Source organism: Brachionichthys hirsutus, chromosome 3 (genome assembly GCF_040956055.1).
Source record: "Brachionichthys hirsutus isolate HB-005 chromosome 3, CSIRO-AGI_Bhir_v1, whole genome shotgun sequence".
Taxonomy (NCBI): Eukaryota; Metazoa; Chordata; class Actinopteri; order Lophiiformes; family Brachionichthyidae; genus Brachionichthys; species Brachionichthys hirsutus.
The window spans coordinates 13,051,363-13,070,808 of NC_090899.1; positions in this window are offsets into that span (position 1 = coordinate 13,051,363).

Genomic DNA, 19,446 nt, shown 5'->3' on the forward strand with positions numbered 1-19,446 from the left:
TGCTTGAATATAATCCTTTAAAATTGAAGTGGGAAATCAATAAAACAAATATTTAAAATGCTGGATTCTCTATTGCTGTTATCATATTTACAATCGGTCTTTTTATTGAGTAATGCACACAAGGGTGTCCAAGTAGCCCTTGTGCATAAGACTGTTGTTCTTACTTTGTTTACAGCATTTTAATTTATAATATATTACTGAGTTCTTGGGCTGTCGTGTGTGACATATCAATAAGTTCTCAGATCATGATCAGAGCGGCAGTAAACAAGAAGCAGATGATGATCAAATCCATGTTGTTTGTCAGGGAACCCCAACGTAAGAACAGACAGTTGGCACGTTGTCCTCTGTGACTCCTCTTACATTATATTTTATTGCACAGAGTTTCTGTCTAACTGTTAACAGGTGAATTGGTGACTTTAAATTGCCATAGACATGAATGTGAGTGTGATTGTTTGTGTGTCTTTCATTTGGCCCTGCCATATACTGGTGACTTGTCCAGGGTGTTACACACCTCCCACCCAATATCAGCTGGGATTGGCTCCAGTGCCCCCATGACCATAAACAGGAAAAAACTGTTAAGAGAATGATTGAATGAATGAATGAATGAATGAATGAATGAATGAATGAATGAATGTCATGTCATGTTATTGGGTCAAACCATTGTTGATTGTAGCTGCAGTGATTTAATGGGGAATAAACCCCTGGCTTGGCCCCATTATAACCTGAACTATTGATGAAAATCCCTCACCGGACAGAACGATAGTGATCAATATGCTGCTGTTTTCTCAGCCACAAACATTAATGTATTGTGATATACATCTATTATGACGTGTTAATAAGACAAGACGTAAAGTTATGCAGATATGATTGTTCTTCCATTTGATGCAGTGTTTGATGCAGTGTTTGCATTTCTGCGTGAAAACACAACCTAAGTTGTCTTTTCTTCCAAGCTACTGTACTTCAACAAAGCAAGCTAGCTTACAACTCAAGCCACATCTGTTCACCAGCATCATCCTTTATTACATCTGCTGGTTTGCTGGTTTGATGCCAAACATTTCGTCCTCAGTCAGTTGATTAGCACTTTCTTTGAGGAGTTGCATCCGCTGTGAGATTTATGTCTGGAAGAAGGAAAGACAGCTAGGGACAGCACTCTCTGATTTCAAACTCTCTTTTTTTTCTTTCTTCTTTCTATCCTCTTCCTCCTCTCGGACCCAATCCCACCTCCTCCGCCCTACGCCAGCCCCCCCATAACAGTTCTGATCTATGAAAACATACAAACATGACACTGAGCCTATGATAAACACCAGGTCTGTATTTGGGGAGGAGAGGAAATCAACTCCAGTTCAGGATGTGACCACTACCTCTGCCCAGATCAATCATACTCCAGCAGACCTGCATGTGGGGGGCAACCGTATCACTCCAGGGGGGGTTGGGAGGCGCACACACAACTGCACACACACACACACACAAACAAAGGCTCTGGTAGTCTCCGTGCTGTGTAATGCACACATGAGCACCGCACACACTAAGTTAACAAGTCTCTCAAGCAGGCAGGTAAAGAATTAACCGGCTGCAACTGGATTCCAGGGCTGTGGTGCTGGGTTTACACTTTCAACTCCCCCTTTCTTATCGGCCAGATTAGGTCGATAAGAGAATTATGAAGCCAGGCGGACATCTAAAGCTTCCTGGGGGGTCAGCGGTGTGATGAGAGACAGCCCAGGAGGAGAGGCTGCAGCCTCTGAAAAGCTTAACCCTCCTGCAACATACATGCACACACACACACACATGCACTCATGAGCACAGACCCTCAACCCAGGGCTCTGCTTATTCATTGCTCCATCATCCATGTTCCCCTTTATCTGAGAGAAAAGGTGTGGGAAACAAAGGAGCAGGGAAGTAAAGGAAGGGAGTGAGTGTAGATAGCTTTTATCATGGGACTTCCTTCCTCTGCATTCCAGGTTTTGTGACCCTCTTTCAAGGAGAGAAGGACTCAAAGCTGCCTTTCGTCCTTCTCAAAATCCATGGGAATAAAATGGAGGTTTGTTTCCAAGTTGCAGGATGTAAAGAATGATAATTTATGGAAGTCAGGAAATCACCTGGTCGCAAGAGCGACTTGGCACTGTGCAGGTACCAACATCTGTGTATGGAATGTGAATGCAGCAGCGGGAGCAAAATCTCCTCGCTCCATTGTAGAGTCTTATTGAAAATGTACTTTATTGTATTGTTTAAAAGACAAACGTAAGTTGAGTAGAATGAATAGTAGTATGTCTTTTGACCATGTAAAAATCCCTTTATTTATGAAAAATAAGATCCAGATTTTGTACAAAAACTGTTATCCTAAACATGCAATGGTTTTATTCAGCAAGCGTCCCAAAGTTTGGTTATCACCATCCTTAAAAGCACATATAACAGTCAAATGTTTGTGCTTGTTGCTGCAATACAACATTCATAATGTACAAAAACAGTAGTTCATACATTTATAAATTTTGAATCATAATGCCAAATACACTTCCGTTTCCGTCTTTTGCTTATCCGGGATGAGACGAGATGAGAATGCTAAAATATTCACCAATATTTTTTTGTGTGTGTGTGCTACAACCCGATTCTATCCTGTTAATATTTCATTTTTGAATAGCTTTCAGAGAACAAATGACAACAACTAAACTAGTAGGGACTATTGGCATTCCTGTAAGTGTTTTGTCGTAACTTTTGCAGTACAGCTGGTCCTCATGTAAAAACGAAGTTACGTTCCGATGACCCCGTTGACCAACAACTTGGCCGACATTATGCGTGGTGACAAAATATTTATATTTGCGTATACATATAGCCCATTTATACTGTACATATGTACGTACTCACTCACAACTATGCAGCCAGTGCATTTTCTCATCCTATCACATTTCAGAAGCCCATCATAACTCTGAGTTTCTGTTAAACGAGTGCGCCGTTAAGTGAGGACTTCCTGTACAAACCAGCGAGTCCTCCTTATTGACCTTTTTGTTATCGGCCAGCTGAGAAAATATGTTCTCTTTTGAATTCTTGTGTTTTCTAGTGGTGGAGAAATGACTCCTGCATGGTTTACTGCTGGCAGAAGGAAATCCTCCCTACCCAAACCCACAGCCCTCTCCTCCTTTCCTCCTTTCCCCCCCACCTCTCTCTAAACCTGCAAGTCTCCGAGACTATCCATCCCATAATTCATCCGCCGGCTCTGTCATCTGCCTGCTGACGCGCCCTGCTGCCCAGGGCGTAATGAAGCCTCGTGTAGAGGCTGCAGCTGCTCTGACACCCTCACCATCTGATCTCTTGCTCTTGTATCATCTTCACCTATCAAACAGGCAAAAGCCCGTTCTCCTCTGGAGTCCCGAGCTACAACCTTTCTCAGACCAGCCAACGTAGCATGCCAATGCTAATTTAATCCAAAAACGCTTCCTATAGCAACCTGTTAATGTCAGAGTAGATTTCCTCTGCCTTCTCTGTCGCTCGGTAAAGCGCACCACACCGCCACTTTGCCAGGAACCTTCAACGGTTTAGTGTTTCCCAACAAACGGCAAATATGCTTCAAAACCAATAAACCTACCCCTGATATTTATTAGGCGGTTATTCAAGTATTCCCTCCCTATTGGCCAAATAAGACGCACGCACATGCACGTGCATGCACACACTTACACACACGCATGCAAGGCGGTCGCACACCTTTCGTCAGCAGACATATTAGTAATTCTAATGAGGAACATAAGATTAAAGAGTAAGCGCTGTCATGGGTGTTACAGTACACGTCTAGCTTTACCATGAGGATCAGGGGTCAAGAAGAGAAACGCGGAGGGAGGAAGTTGAGAACATTTCTTGATTAAAGGCCTCTGAAACGGCTAACCTTTGACTGCACAATGACTCGTCAGTGCTCTGACTGCACATGCTGCCTGGCCCAGTTCGTTTCAGCGTGCTCGGGACGTCCAATAGCACCTGGAGAGGAACGAGGATAAAGGAGGATATTCAGGGACTTACATCACTTGCCTTAGACATCTGGGGACAAACTGGTAAAAGCGGCGGCTGGCTTGGCAGCGGCGGTTATTGTTTGGCTCGAGCAGCTGTGCAGAACGACAGGTAAAGACTCGGCTCTGTTTCAGGATGGAAATAACAGATATGCATTGGACATGACTTTTCCGCCTTCCTATGAATCTTTATGTGTTTCTCAGAAATCTTTTTTTTTATTTTATTGTTTGTAGGTGTTTTTGACAGCCCGTAAATTTTCTGAACAGTAGATTCCACTTACATTACGTTACAAAAAGGTTATACAGGTTCGCTTTTTCATTGAATATTACATAATTTGGAACAGTGCTAACAACAAGCAGTTTCCACAACAACTTTACAGGGTGCATCTCCATCCTTTTCCTCTCATTCACTAACACCACTGTTTCCTAATGTCCCCTGACCTCCCAAGCGCTTCGCCCACTCTCCGTAGTTTACTTATCAATCCTGTCCCTCCGTCATCAATCAGCGAAAATCTCCCTCTTTCGGGCCAGTTGTTTCCTCGACTGCCAATGTGTTTGTAAAGACTCTACCAAAGCTCCCCCCTTTCCTGCCAGGTTAGTCAAAGGCTAATAAAACTGTCTCCGTCAGTCATAAGACACTCAGAGAGAGAAAGAGGGTGGTGCGGTGTGGGAGTGGGAGGGTGGGTAGCAGCTCGGGTCATGGCTCACACCGGGCTCAGATCAGACCAGCTCTTACTGGCTCAGCCTATAGGGAAGGGTCTCACTGTTCAGACCTCCAAACCTCAAGGATGATAAATGGCATTTAAAGGAGACAGTAAAACACAACTATTGCATAAAGTCATCAGTTAAAGGTAATTACAAAATATATAGGGGTTTGATTGAATGGGTCTCCAGGGAGTGATCAGTGAGAGAAGCTGCAGGCGAGCCGCAGACAGTTCTCGGACGAGTGGCGGTGACTGATTCCTTGAAGTGGGACCTGGTCTGTGTAAAGGACTTCACTGAGCGGGGATGATTCATCCTGGCGCCATTAAAGCGAAGGCCATGAGCGAAATCACCTCGCGTGATCAGTCCTTGATGAAGAACCCGGAATTATCCAGTCCAATGACTTAATGTTCTGTTGCTTTATATTAAAAGCTGCATTGGGTGAGATTTGTATGTGCATGATAAAGAACTATCCTACAGCTGGTGTTACCAGGAGTTTGGAGTCCACATCAAACTACCTTTAACGTATCGATTACAGACTCTCTGAATGATTCACTCACTCTGCTGCACAGCTGCACACTTGATGCATCGCTTTTCTTATTCGTTTTAATAGAAGGTCCTAACTTTTCAGCACTTTGGCAGAACTTTCCCATCAAACAATCAACACTATTTCAACACGTTGGCAATTTATAGGCTCCATCTCGTCCATCGCTGGCCAACCATCAACCTGCTGTTAGCAAAAATTGAGAAAGTGTTTAGATGTGGCTTTTATGGAGATGTTTGATTGAAGTTGAACGGTGGGAAAACTTCACAGGAAAAAGCTGGAAATCGTGGGGACTTTCTGTTGGAATTTTTGTACCATAAAGATCTACAGAAGTCTGACGTATTAAAATCTCTCATTAATCTTTAAAGTGCAAAGGTATCTTATGTTCAAGCAAAGCTAAGTGTGGCTTAACTTCAGAAGATTAGGAAGCTCTGAATTAGAGAGCCAGAGGGAAGGTCTGGGAATTCTAGAGCAATGGAACGTGCAGGATTCTGGTCCATAAATGTTTACCAGCAGAGCTTCATATTTCTTTTTTAACCATTGGCAGTAAAATGTGTTTTTAACCTTCATTCTCATTTTTTAACCTGCGGTCTTTCACTGTCTTGCTTGACACTACTTTTAAAGGAAACATTGATCTGATTGCTGAATCTCATTCCCAAGTCATTAATTACCGTTGGATCGGATTGGTAATATATTATATAATGAGTATTTTATTGTTCTGCATTAATTATTATGACACAGATACTTGACATGACTTTTCCCTTTTCATCCAGAACATTGAATTCTTCCAGATCACTTGGTCTGGCAAACAACGGAAACTCCGTTCCATCTCCCAACATCAAGTCAGCAGTGATTAGACAGCTTTATCATTTGTTTGACGTGCAGCAGTTTAGCTCATGATTTCGGTTTATCGTCCACTTTGAGGCCAAGCTCTTTTATTTCAGCGTTTGTCTATCCAAACTACTTGTGAGATGGATAATGTTGCATCAGACTTTCAGGGTTGATACAAGACATTCACTGTCATTTACAGCACACACACACACACAAATGGGTTATATCTTATCCAAGAACATTGCTGTTGTCAGACAGTTTTACAAAACCTTAGATTTCGTAAAATAAAGTATTTTTCTGTTTAATGCCAGCATTATTTCATGACTGAATATACTATAGTGCTGAACGTTGGCGCCGTGTGGACATGTTCAGAGACACTGGGTCAAACACGTCAGAGGGACATTTCCAGAAAGTGGAACATTTGTTAACACCCAAATGGCACGCGGCTGGGTGAACCTTTAGAACGCAGGGGAATTCCACATGGGTTTAATCCTCTCTCCAGTGTTCGACAGTGTCCACTCAAATGCGGTACAAGGGGCACCTGGGCATCAAATTATTTCCTGTGGCTTAAATATAGAAATAAAGACTCGCACAAGGTAAATGTATGACTGGAAAACTGGAAATCATACAAATTGAACCTATAAGAAACACGGTAAAGAGGATGGCGTGCATGCTTTGTGTAAATTCTCACGTCTGTGTTAGCCTGTAGGCGTGTGTGTGTGTGTCTTTGGGGTGATCTGTTACGTTTCAGACAGACGGCTTCGTTACTGCTTCTGAGTGTCGGGGTGCAGCCGTGCATGCAATCAGTCTGCGTTTCTTTATAATTTTTTAGCATGTCTGCTTTTGGGCCTCTTATACTTCAGCGCCAACTCACCAACACAATCACACGTTCCCAATCACACACACACACACACACACACACAAATACACAAAAACCATCTTTCCCAGCCAAATGATTTAAGCCAGTTTCTTATTTTAAATAGCAGACACCACGTGTTTCCTCTGCCGTTACTGACGGCTACATTTCATGAGATCTTCGTGTTTTATTTCAGGGCAAAAGGACAGAAAGCCTTATCTCTGTGTGTCATGCTAGAAAATGCAAATCATGTTGAGAGAAAATGCAAGAATAAGGCGAAAATGGAAGGTGGGAGGGAACAGAGCTGCTGTTGGCGTTGGCGGCAGTGCATAAATCTCCATTATGTTTGCTGAGGAACAAGAAGCACATGTAGCGAGCAAGCTACCAGGAAATTTGTATCGTCTTGTATGATTTTATGGGGATCTTGGGCATGCCCTCCACATTAATTAGGATGTGGAGAGGTATTTTTCTTTTTCTTTTTACAGGAAGTTGAGAACGGGACCCCTGCTGTCTGCCAAAGGGCTCCAGCTCCTGAACTAAAAGAAACTAGAGTACTCTATAACCAAAGAAAAGAAAGATGATGCAGGTCATATTCACACAGAAACACTGACACACAACACCAGGCATGAACATACACTGTATGCATGCTTGATGGATGCATTATTTGTTGAGGGCAATGAGGTGAGACTCAGTTCCTTTGGAGGTTTGAGTGGTGAATTCAGGCTCCCAAAATGTGCAGTTCCAAGTTAATGTCAATTTTAACACCACCTGTTTTTGACCATGGGCTTTTATGATAAAGTGCAAGAAATGTCCTTTTGTTTCTAGAAACAAGCTACAGTTTGCTAAACTACTGTTTATACATCTATATTTTCTATATATTTGTAGTCTAGTGTAAAGTGACATGAGTTTTTTTTTTTTTTATCTCTAGTTCATTCACACTGTGATATGTGTACCCTCCACAGTGATTTTACTCCGGGCTGTTAACCTGTTGGTGCTCTGAGCAGGTGCCTTTCAATCAAGCAACAAAGACATCATCTGCTTCAACTGACAATTACTTTTTCTTAATTTCTCTATCGATTTAAATGATTTTGAGAAAAAAGCTGAAATCATTGACATTACCGGTGTTAGATACAAGGGGAGCAGAAAAAGGAGGAGGAGGGTCAAGTCGTGACTTCATTTAGATTATTTGATATTTTCCTCACCGCTTCAATCAACAGCCATGGATGCCTTGTGTTTTTGTCCTTGCACAGCTTCATTTGATCTTTTTCTAGATCACTTTTTTTTATTATCATTGCACATTCAGCCCTGGTATCAGATTTAACCACAATTTTATATGAACTATAAAAAATCTCCTCCTGTTGGTGATTATCCTCAGCAGCATTAAGGATATGTTTCTAGAACTAGGCAGTTTTATCTTTGAGGATCTTATTTGCTCATGTAGGTCATGAAGTGGCATCAGTATTAAATCAGTTATAATATTGAAGTGCTAATGTTTGCATAGCGATATGGTCCTATTTGGGGACCAAAAACAGCCCTTTTGATCTGAACTTCCTAAGCCTGAAACACTTTCATTCTTACCTCGGCTCTCCAGTCCCACTCAAATTCCCTTCTCCTCTTTTAAGCCAGGGTGTGTGTGAATGTGTGTGTGTGTGTGTGTTGACTGCCCACCCAGGTAGTTCCTCGCCGTGGTAACTTCATCCTCCGCCGACTTCGGTGTGGCACTGCTGACGTGCCTGTGTCCATTTTAAGACCAAAGAAACGCTCCATTGTAAAATAATGTTTTAATCCAGTTTATGTAATTTATTTAGATTTTACATTTATAAAATGTTGCATTTACACTGCAATAACCATTAATTACATTACAGTATTGGTTTAAAAAAAAAAAAACTGATTATATATAGATCAACTATTTTTCAGCCATAGTGATAGCTTTTGCCACTCATTTATTGTCAGTTTCAGAATCGCTCTGCCCATTACAGAGTCGCAGGTTGTGCTGGAGACTATCCCAGTAGACAACGGGCAAGAGGCGGGGTCCACCCAGGACAAGTCGCCAGTTCATTGCAAGGCCACACACAGACAGACAATTATTCACAAACACACTCACACCTATGGACAATTTATTGTCTTTCGCTAAGATCACCACCCTTACTTTGCCTTAATGTGTGGGAGAAAACAGGACATGATCACAGCAGGAAAACGCCGTCCCATTACAATTACTGTTGATCAGATTCATCAGTAAAGCAACATGAGACAGACACACCAACTGTGCTTGTTTAATTGATGTCCTATTAAACAAGACTGGGTTGTCACTGTGGCGCAGTGAGTAGCACTGTTGCCTCACAGGAAAAAGGTACCGGGTTTGATTTCTTTCTGTGTGGAGTTTGTGTGTTCTCTCTGTGTCTGCGTGGGTTCTCTCCGCGGTTCTCCCGCTTCGTCCCACCTCCATAAAACATGCAGCTTAGATCAATTGGCGAGACTAAATTTTCGGTAGGTGTGAGTGTGTGTGTGTGTGTGAATTAACTGCGATGAACTGGCGGCTTGTCCAAGGTGTGCCCCGCCGCTCCAGTAAATCCCACAACAAGGATTTTGGATAAGCGGTCAAGAAGATGAATTAATTAATTAATGAGGCTGTCAACACCTGTAATCACATGTATCACCAAACAAACATGATTTAAATTTTCTTATTTGTTTAAACAAATTAAATATTTGCTCCTGCAATATTTATTTTAAAGTAAAGTGCACTTTACTTTGGTAATTGTTGTTGTCGTTGTTGTGGTTTTTCACCAGCGTTAGACACGTTAAGCAGCGGTTACTCAGCTGATGATTCCATCCCATGCAGCAATATTATTATTATTATTATTATTATTGTTGTTATTATTATTTTCTAATACCCCACACAAAAGAAAGATATTCGAGGAATTCGTTTCTGTCCCTCCAATTGTGGGTGTTACTCAAGTTTTCTCAAAATCCATTCAAAAATAGGAGAGTGATATTTATGTACTGTAGTACAAAATACTGCTGATGAATGTTATTTACTAATTAATTAAATCAAATAAGAGCCAGAGACACAAATAAATATTCACCTTATTTGAAGGAGACACAAACAACAACATCGCTGTGTGATAGGTTCATATTAAGCCAACAACAACAACAACATGTTTCCTCCCGTTCCTGCTGAATGGTGTAGCTTTTAGCCCTGACTATTTTCACAGGCTATAGATCTGTAGTCCATAGCTGGAGGAAGAACCAGCGGCGTGTGTAGCACAGTGTCAGGAGAAGCTGTGTCTAATCGTCTCGATGTATGTTTACACAATCTAATGCACAAGTTCAAAGGTGAAGGGGGAAAGGCTTTTTAATGTTTCCGGGTTTATTTATTCAGGCGAGTGTCTGACTAAGAACGAACTCCCACCCACCCTGACTTCAAGCCCTCCTATGAGGGTTCCCACCTCAAATGACATCAGAATGCCTGCAATGCGATTGGTGGAGAGCACAATGTGGTCTGTGTGAGAGCCCCCCCCCCCCCCCCCCCCAAAAAAAGAGGGGAGCTGTACTTTCTATCCGCATGTTTTCCAAGGCAAGTTAAGTACACATGGTAGTATATATATGGGCAGTAAATCAGCAAACAGCAAACCACAACAGTCCCACTCATTTGTGCCCGCAGGGGTGGGGTTTGGAGCCACTGGGCTCTGTTATCGATTTCAAATAGCACATGTAATTATATTTACAAGCGTGGAACTCACGGGTTAATTATATGTTAGTTCATTGTGAGTAGAGAAGTGACATTTGAATTATGTGTGGAAACTCGTGCATCTGTATGGCACATGTATTAAAAAAGACTGAGTCATTCTGAGCAGATGTTGAAAATCTTATTAAATATGCACACACACACACACACACACACACACACCGGCACGCACACACTCTAAAAATTGCTTTAGGTAGGCAGATTCAGTATGCCAAACCTTAACTGTTGTTCCTGTGAGCAATCAATCATAAACAGTTGAGCCCTTTTATTTGGCCAACTCGCTGTTAGTGGAAATTGTTGGCACTCAGAGCCTTATAAAATTGACATGTCTGTAAATTCATGCATTTATTGACACAAATTAATAGATGCCATGCCTTTCTCCGCTCTCGACATTCTAAACCACTCGGACAGTTGTTGGATGAGGATCCCAGTCATAGAGAAGTGCTTTTTTCTTCTTCTTCCTCCTCTTCTTTTTTTCTAATAGGCAACTTTCAAATCTTTTAGTAGAATGTTGCAGCCAGACTAAACAGAAAACAGAAAAGTTTACTGTGCACAGATGCACCCAGGTTCAGCTTGAGTCCAGGAACTCGAGCCAAAGAGTCATGGCTGACTGTATATTACGGCTATCAGGGGGGCTCTTGCCTTCAGACAAGGACGAACCATTTCATTATGCATGTGGAGAGAATATTTTTTAAAGGGACCCTTTGAAACTCAGCGCTCGTGCTGTCTTGGAGGTTTCGTGTGGCGTCTGTGTTTGTGTGGATTTACTTGTGGACGATCCAGTTTGTTCCCACATTACAAACACATGCAGGTGAACTGAGGCCACAAATTCTTTAGGGTTTCTGGAATGGGCTTCATGAATCCTAACTTCTGGTGACCCTTCATAGGAAAAGCAGGTGTAGTAAATGGAAATATGCAGTCAGAACAAATTCATAAATGTGAAAAATACAAGTATCAAATGTCACGGTCATTATATTTCCTCTGAACACAGTTTCTGATTCATTTAATTGTTTAGAGACCTGGAGACGCTCATCTTTGATAGGTTGCAAAGAAAATTTCACATTATTTTATCATCTTTTACCAAAAGAATGAGACTTGCTATTGAACATGAAGTAATGACATTTAAGTCTGATAAAGAACGTGGCACAAACGTGTCTGCGAGGTGTTTGCTGTAATTCAAACCTGTAAATGTCTGGGTTTGTTTTTTTCTTAGAAAATATAATATATCCAATTTAATGTAATGAAATCTATTCAAGGAAATAGCAATCTAACATTTTGGGTCAGCTCTTTTTGAAATGTCTGTTTATGAACAAACCAAACAAATCGGTAAGTAAATCAAAAGTCAACAATTGGACTCCAGGGCTTGGTTTCTGATCCACCAGGGACCAAACCCAGTGAAAGGAAGTGCCGAATGTTACCGCTTAAATGTGCCATGAAATAAGGGTCGAGGTTTCATCCCGGAGGAAAGTCCTTTTCTGCTCCAAACTGCCATTCAATAAAATGCATAAATGCTTTAGTTGATAAATAGTCTGAATGTTGTCCTTGGGCATGTTGAAATGATACATGTATATATATAACTTGTCCCCTGATTTAAAGGCAGGCTTGAGAACCAACTAACTCTGCTTCCCCAACCTCATTTTCTCAATTCCACCCTCACTCGTCGCCACCCCTCCTCACACTAACGAGATGTGCCAGTCACAGGACGCCCTGCTGGCAGCAGAGAGCACTGCCTCTCTGGGGCAGGTGAGCAAGGAGCTTTTGCCGATCAGCCTGGCTGGAAATAAGGAATGTCCGCCTCCCCCCCCCCCCCTCTTTCTTCCCTTCCTAATGGCTCATACCAAACTCACCAGGAGATCTGTGACCGCATCATCCTCAGACCATGAGAAGACTGCCACCAGCTTCCCCAGAGGTGGAGGATTATGTGAGCAAATGCTTTGCATCTGTGGTGTTTCTATTTGTGCATGCCAGAGTGCTATTTCTACATGAGCTAAATGCAATGGGAGGCAGTCTTATGTCCCCAGATGCTGAAGCCTCGTGCAAAGAGCTCTTTCATTTTTAGATGCTTGCAGCTGTACTTCATATTTCAACACCTTAACTGTTTTTTTTATTAATAAACTGTGAGTCGTGTCCTTTCGGAAAACACTGCAATTATTTCTCTGCAGGTATAAGTGAGTGGCATCTGTATCCGTCAATGTCAAGAGGTTGAATTTCTTTTTTTAAATGCCGAAAAGACGTCTCACTACTGTTCTGGTATTTTTATTATTTGATTTTTATGAGGACATAATTTTTCCTCCCTTTCCGTTTCTTTGCCTCAGTTTACATGGTCTTTACGGCCTCTTTTCCGGAGGTTCAGCTGGAAGTGCTCTGTTTTCTCCACAAAAATTTTATGACTCTCTAACAGAGTGTTGAGACACAAAACACTTGAGCAGCGCTGGAAAGGACGGCGGTCCGGGACTGACAAACAGGGACACAACGCCTGGGAGGAATGTGGAGGCGAGGGATGTAGACAGACAAGAAGAGTGTGTGCGTGTTACTGTGTGTGAGAGAGAGAATGCAGCCAACATTTTTCTGTGTGATGACCAAGCATTTCTTTTTTCCAAGTCAATCCCAGATCTTACAGGATGTGCGTATTCAGCTTCCACAGGATATATGGTGTTAAACGTACCTGCTTGCCCAGTTGTTCTCTGATGTGACATCTCACATGCACACAGCTGCCCCTGCAGCATCTGTTCAGTGTCTATCTAAGGGTGGATATGCAATGTTTAGGGCAAATAAGCAACAAGGGTGGATGAAATGGTTTCCCCCCAGATTAATCAGATTCAGTGCAATAATGCTGCAATCCTAGAAGTCTGAAGAGAAACCTCAGATCTTAATTCAATTCTTGCATTTTGAGCCCTCTGAAGTAGACAAAGAGCTCATTTGCAACAGCATCTGGATCTGTTGGCAGAGCAGGCTGAGCGCTGGCGTGCGTATCCCTCTCCACCCAACCCCCTTTTCCCCTCCAACCACCACCCTCGTCTGTTTATCATAGGATCTCCAACACACAATCAAACATGAAAGGATGAGTGCTCGCTCGAGCCCTTTTAGATTTTGTGGAAATGTGACATCTCTGGAAACATTTACCCTGTCATAGCTGCTTCTGCTCTTCAAAGAGCACAGAGAGGACTAGATTCATGTCGCTTCTGTAACAAACCTTCTTCCTGTCTGTACTTCTTTCCTACTAAACACTCTGCCTCCCTATATCTGCTGTAACTGTGCAGCGAGTGTACTGACTGCATACTAATAAGGCAGCAAATCATTTTAAGATGTGTGTGTGTGTTGTGTGTCAACACTGAACTGGTGATGATTTAAAAATGATAAGACAACTGTTCTTGATTTTTATATCACAAAATACTTGCTTCTGTATGTAATCTAATTAAAGTAAGGTATGCCAGCTAATTGTGAACGATGTGTGTACACATACTGTACATATACTGTACACATTTATGTCATGCATCCAAGGGGAGGTATTTCACCGCAGGGCATTCTTTGTATCTTATGTACAGTATACAGTATTTACCATTTCACTCAACTGTGTTTGTATAACTTTGGTGACAATAAACGCATGACTCTTGAACCTTGCTTATTATACTGTATGTTTTAAGAATTAGCACAACGCATGTAAATTAATCGATGTATTTCACTTTAAAATTGGTCAGCCAAATCGGGCGTTCTTCACATCTCAACTGCCACATAGTCTTTGTAATGGTATACTCAGCAATTTTGAATTCCATCCACATATACTGACTTTTGAACCATTCTCAGACAGAATTGCAGACATGACCGGTGCACATGAACATGCAAATTCACTCAGATTTGAGGTAAACATGAATCAGCATAAGTAGAAAATATGTTCAACCAAAGCAAAAAAAAAAAAAAAAAAATATCGGCTTTGTCCCAGAGGGTCTGAACTGCAGTTTCTGATGGTCCTGTGGTCAGTCAGAGGCTGAGCTCTCACTTTCGGTCTGAGTACACATATCAAATTTACTGAGCAGGCAAATATCTCTGCAGTGGCTGTGTCTGCTATACAGTACAGACAAATACAATAAAGTGTAATGAGGCTACAAGTTGCTATGTGAAATGATTTCTGGATCCAAAATCTGTGAAAATACCCTTGAAATGCACACGGCAAGGCAAATTAGTGTTTAAGACAGTTCTTAGAAATGTGACACATGGCTTTGAGTAAGAAACTGAATTCCTATTAAGTCCAGACCCTTGACTTCTATAGAGCGCAAAATTAAGATATAAATAAAACATAAATATAACATTATTACTGTGACACAGTCGTGTTTTGATTACTATATTGTTTTTGTGTTCTGTACCTGTCACTTTTCTCTTGATGAAGCCTGAATGTACAGAGACATATCACAGAGTGGACTGAAATGTGCTGACATTAAAGTCTGTCATGTGGATGAGGCATACTGCCTATGCTATACTTCCACACGGGATGAGTTGTACCAAAAGGAAAGAAGATGAGCATGATATTAATCAAGAAAAACAAAAAAAGAAGAATCAGCTGGATGTCAAGAACGCTGAACAGATGGTATGGAATCAAGATGCAGAGGCACAGACTGATGGCAGAGCAACAGAAGAGTTTATTCAAAAAAAAAAAAAAAAAAGCTCGGTACACAGAAAGGCAGTCCAAACTGGCAAAGATATCCAAATCAGCAGGCAAAAGGCGAAGTCCAAAAAAACAGGCAAAGGTTTGGAAAAAAGGCTATGGCTATGGATATGGATATGGCTTGAGAAAAAGGCTGGAACGTGACTGTAAAAGGTACAACGAAATGGCAGAGGACTGAACACAGAGGGAGGGATAAGAAGGCAGGGTGACGAGGGAATGAGGAGCAGGTGTGACAATCAGAGAGGGAAAGAGGTCAGACACAGAACACAGGAAATCATGCAACACATAAAGGGAGGGCATGGAAGCATAAAATACAACAAGGGGGGGGGCTAACATGACAATGGACTTGTTCAAGTTTGATTGAAGACCTTCCACCTCTCATCCAAGAGGCTTCTTCAGTTCTAAATGATTGGTAGAGAGTCCAGATACTTATAGTCCTGTTGGAGCAGAAAACAAAGGAAGCACCGAAACCACCAGGAAAATAAGACTCCTCAGGAGTCATTAATATTATGAGTCTTGTCCCTGAGGAGTTGTCACTCCTGGGTTGTGGCATAAGCTTGTGGGGCAGTTGTTTGGTCTCCCCAATGTCCAAGTCTCTGCATTCTTCACTGCTGCTTTGTTTGTGTCTGGGTGTTTTGTCTTTTGGGTGGACCAGCATCTGTCTCAGTGTGTTGCCAGGGTTTAAAGTGTATGAGAATCTTGTGTTTACTGAAAAATGAAATCATTTGAGCACAATGTTCAGTCATTTCTCGGACATTTTCGGATGTCTTCCTCTTTGTGGGGACAACGTGAGATGTCCACCTGAACAAACAGGGCTAAATTGTCACTTACTTGAAGTAGCACAAACCATTTTTTTCAGCAAATGTAACTCAAACTTTAATAAGTGGTCCGAGATCATATTGATATCTGATCCGTGCATGTAACGCAAAGGCTTTATTTCTTTTTGGTTGTTTGTTTGTTTGTTGATGCATATGTAATATTGTTATATGAACTCCTGCTTCCATGTCACATTGTTTTTATCATACACTTACAGAGGTGTATTAGAGGTGTTGGCGTAGTTAGTATTGTGAATACCTCTTTTTTTTGCGACTAGCAATTAATCTCAGGCCACTTTCTCCACAAACAGGTCATGTGGTCTGACTGGACTTAAGTTCCCCTTGCAGCCCATCATACATCAACAAACAAAAGCAGGAGGTCCTGAGTCATGCCTCGGTGACCTGAGGCTGGGGCCAGTGTTGTTGGCTATAGCGTTAGTTTTCTTTAGCTTGTACTTGCCCCCACTGAGAAACTTGTCGTTTTTTTACAAGTGTCTGTTTGTTGGGCTGAATGGTGCGTTTGCTTGTAGGATCGTGCAAAATCTACTGGTTGGATTTCCATGAAGCCTTGTTGAAGGGTGCAGCATTGAAGACAAGAGAGCAGGTGTCACTTTGATTTAGGTCCAGAAAATGGGGGCGGATCTTGTTTTTTTTTCTTTCCTTTCTCTTTTTTCCAAGACAGCAGTTTTCAACAATTTTCCCAGATTTGGCAAAAAACTGCAGCGCGAACTCAATGAAACATTTAGGAGGGGCGTGCCGTGGGTCAGCCGGGCTAGATAGATGTTCAGGATTGTTCAGCCGTGGAGGAGGTATGCACTCGGCTGCATGCCTTTCTACTTGTTCATATTTTTAGCTAGACAGCAGACAGAGAGTGAAATCCTCCACCAAGGCTTCCCCCATTATGTCATTGCGCCTCAATGCAGTCCCATGATAGTTTGACCCCCATAATACGACTCTTTCAGTATGAAATCCTACCCTATCACATTTGGAATCACATTGGACTCATTGTTGGTTTGATAGATATTTAACAATATCATGAGAACAGTTTTCATCTACAGTTTGATCTTAGTTTGAGTCTGTATCATTATTATTTGCTGATTTCTTATCTCACAGTCAGGATTTTTTTTTTTCTTTTTTGTAAGCCCTATAAATTAAAACATTCTGCAAGACCAGATCCAGAGTATTACTTAGATCCAGATGATATTTGATGTGTGGCAGATCGTATGAGGATATCATTGCATCATTTTGTCCAGGCATTGTCTGAATTATCCATGAAGTTCGAAGGAAAAAATCCCATAATTACCCCTGTCCAACAACGTCTTTCATATAATTCTGGATCCAGATGATGATCCGGATAACCCCAAAAACAAGTTCTGCCTTGGGCCGCAACCTGCCTCTGCAAAATATGTGATTTTTTAAAAATCTGGTTTTAACGTTTTGAGCAATCCTGAACAGACAGACAGACAGACAGACAGACAAAACAATGCAGGCAGGAACATTCCCTCCTTGGCAGAGGTAACACGGAGACTGATGGTCAGCCAGAGGTCAGAGGAAGAGTGGCTCTACAGCATCGGAATCAAACTGGAACATGAAGTGCTTTTACTAATATAGACAGACTTTAAGAAAGAGAAGAAAGACCGGCAAGAAGAGGAGGCCGAGGGGGTCAGACAGAGAGAAAGGAATGCTGTTTACTCGTTGCACACATCCATGAGAGGGCTCCAACTCTCCAACTCAACAGTCAGTCAGTCGGATGTTGCCTTGAGATCAGCACCACATCCACCCAACCCCCCCCCCCCCCCTCTATCTCTCTCTCGCTCTCTCTCTCTCCTGCCCTGAACCTCCCCGTCCTCAACCGCCACCACTTTACCAACACAAAAAGATGCAGCACAGCACTTTCCTTTTCACCCTAGTATGCAACACCCCCTCCCACCACACCAAACACTCACTCTCTCTCTCACACACACACACACACACACACACACCCTTGGTCTCCCCCTTTCCCACCTTTGTATCAGTTGAAAGGCATATGGTTACTGCCATCCGATTCCCCTTGGCTGAAAGTGCCTTTCACTTTACCGCAGTTCACAAAGAGGTCAGACTACGGCGGCAAACAGAAATATTGTGTGAAAGGCTGACTTTTTTTTGTGACTGGCCTAAGAGATGTGAGAGACACCAGTATAGAGAGGGAGACAGAGAGTCCCTGATAAAGTTACATCTGGTCAAACAAACCTCACTCCATTCCTCGTGCCAGAGTGACAGAATTTATGTTGTAGTGAAAAAGAGGTATTTGAGACAAGTGACAGGAAACTATAGCCTCAGACATCGACAGCCATATATCATTTATTCAACGCCCCATCCCCCCCCCCCCCTGGATTTTCATCCAGGTCCGATGTTCCTGATTTAGTTCAGACAGCTGCAGCGGACGCCATGTCCCGAGCCACGACAATGAGACAGATGTTCAGGAATGGGAAGATGAGGGCGTCTTGTCTGAGACGATCATTACAATGTGAAAATCATTCATCAGTTCGTTTTGACAGGGTGTCGGAAATATCAGTGTGTAACACGATGAAGCAGCGTTTCCCCCTCGCAACCCCCCCCCCCCCCCCCCAGGTCCCCGGGGCTATCTGGTCCCTCCGGCTCTCTTTGTGTGTCTCTGGTAAATGATTAATAATGAGTGATTCTCCGCTGACCTTGTTTGTTAAAAGGACTTGTATCTGACAACTTTGGATAGTTTGTGCTGGGAAGAGGAAACTCTTCCCAGCACAGAGAGGGACCTCCACCTGTTTCAAGAAAGTATTTTTTGCCAATTAAGCGAGTCATAGAATAAGCCCGATCTCTTTGAAGCTGCTCAATCTGCACCCTCGTGCCCCTATTGTTAACCTTAATAATTGTAGCCTTGAGTTGCAGGGTGAATTTTCAGACCACAGCCTTGTAATTAGACGGCATATTCAGGCCCCAATTTATGGCCAATATTTTACTTGGCATAAAAGCCACTGAGCTAAAGATTTGTTTTCCAAATAGGAACTCTGGGGAACCACACCAAAAGCAGCCTCTGGAAAGAAACCGCGCTGCACTTCAAACCCATCACCGTGAGCGAAACGAGATTAATTTTGAAACGCTAACTGGTGTTTACTTTGGTCTTTATGATGGTTCCTTTTCGTCGCATTTGGTGAGAAAGCATCAGACTTGGTTTTACTCGTGGCCTGCTGCTTCCCTTCACTAGAGGCACCCCCCCACCACCACCACCACAGCCCCAACCCATCCCCCCTTCTTGGGAAAGAGGCTTACAACTATCCTGGAAGTG